Here is a 2,128-nt window from a genome sequence, read left to right on the forward strand (position 1 = left end):
CCAGGTGTCCAACAATGATGTAAAGAAATGTTAATGTTCACTAGGAAGAAGAGAAAAATAGATTAAAACAATAATGAAATACCACCTGATACCCACATTTTAATCAAAATTCAATAAGACAAAATAATCAATGCTACTGGAGAAGAGTAGGAATTGGAATGCTCATACATTGCTGGTGGGACTGCACAATTTTAAAATCTCTGTGGAAAACAGTATGACACTTCCTTAAACAAATGCAAGCACAAATATAACCTAGTAATCTCATCATTTTTAAAAAAGTACTTTTATTGGGGGCACTTACATCTCATCACAATCCATATATTCCTCCAATGTGTCCAGCACAATTGCAAACATGCTGCCATAATCATTTTCAAAGCATTCTCTTCACACTTGAACCCCTGATATCATCTCCTCGTTTCTTCCCCCTCCCTTCCCACCTGTCCTCCCTCACAAATCCTTGAAAAGTTATTATTTTTTCCATATCTTACATTGTCCTCCTTCACTGTTCACCCACGTTCCTGCTATTCTTCCCCCTGGGAGGGGGTTCTAGTTTGAGCCTTGTGCTCAATTCCCCCTATCTCACTCCACTCTCGTCTAATCCTCCTGGTATTTCTACTCTTCTTGTTGGCCTTGAGGGGTTTGTCTATCCTGGATTCCCTGTGTTGTGGGCTCTTATCTGTAGCAGTGTTCATGCTCTGATCTAGTCCAATTTGTAAGGTAAAATTGAGGTCATGATAGTGCGGTGAAGGAAGCACCAAGAGAACTAGAGAAACGTTGTGTGATTCATTGGTGCTATATGGCGTCCTGACTGGCTCATATCTTCCCTGTGACCCCTCTGTAAGGGGATGTCCAATCTCTAAAGATGGACATTGGGTCTCCACTCCATGTGCCTCATCATTCACATTGGGTATGGTTTTATTCTGTGTCTTAGATGCCTGATACCTGATCCCATTGACACTTCATGATCATACAGGCTGGTGCGCTTCTTCCATGTGAGCTTTTTTACTTCTGAGATAGATGGCTGCTTTTTTGTCTCCAAGCCTTTAAGATGCCAGATGCTAAATCTTTTGATAATCGTACACCATCAGCTTTTTTCACTGCATTGATTATGTACACATTTTGTCTTCAGCAATGTTGTCAAGAAGGTGAGCATCACAGAATGTCAGATTGTTAGAATAAAGTGTTCCTGTGTTAAGGGAGTACTTGATTTGAGGCCCAATATCCTTCTGCAACTTTAATTCTTATCGTATAGATATGAGTACATAGATCTATTCCCCTCTCATTATATATATTTACATATGTACATTTTTATATATACCCTAAAGAGATAAAGAGTACAACACGAACAGACATATGCACACCTATGTTTGTTGCTGTATTTTCCAAAATATAAAAAACAAGGAAACAACCATGGACACCTATTATAAAGCAATAGACAAACCCCGGTACTTCCATGCAATAGAATATCATACATCAATTAAAACAAAATGACTCTAGGGTTAGGCACAAGTGGAGTGAGACAAGGATGGCAGACTCTCAGTTCCCATTTACACTGCATAGGCCATATCTCTGCAAAGATAGTCAATGTATTCCAAGCCCAGAGAACTTTCTGTAAGAAATGCGGCAACCATCAACCTCACAAAGTGATCCAGTATAAGAAGGTCAAGGATTCACTGTATGCGCAAAGAAGGAGACCCTATGATGGGAAGCAGAGTGGCTGTGGTGGGCACACAAAGCCAATTTTCTGGAAGAAGGCTAAAACCACAAAGAAGATCATGCTGAGATTGAATGTGTTGAGCTTAACTGTAGGTCCAAGAAGATGCTGGCCATTTAAAAATGCAAGCATTCTGAACTGGGAGGTGATAAGAGAAAAAGGACCAAGTGATCCAGTTCTAAGCCTTGTTTTATCTTGTAAATTTGAAAAAGTGTTGAATCAATAGTTATATTATCTGTAAGCATATAGAGTTATATACTTACTGGGGGGGGGGGGGAAGGGGGGGAAGGACTGTCTAAAACACCACGAGGCATGACAAAACGTATTATGCTTTGCAAACTCAGTCAATCTTACAAACATAAATATTTAATAACACTAGCATTATAATGAAAACCATACATAAAGAAACTTGGA

Source organism: Tenrec ecaudatus, chromosome 15, assembly GCF_050624435.1.
Source record: "Tenrec ecaudatus isolate mTenEca1 chromosome 15, mTenEca1.hap1, whole genome shotgun sequence".
Classification (NCBI taxonomy): domain Eukaryota; kingdom Metazoa; phylum Chordata; class Mammalia; order Afrosoricida; family Tenrecidae; genus Tenrec; species Tenrec ecaudatus.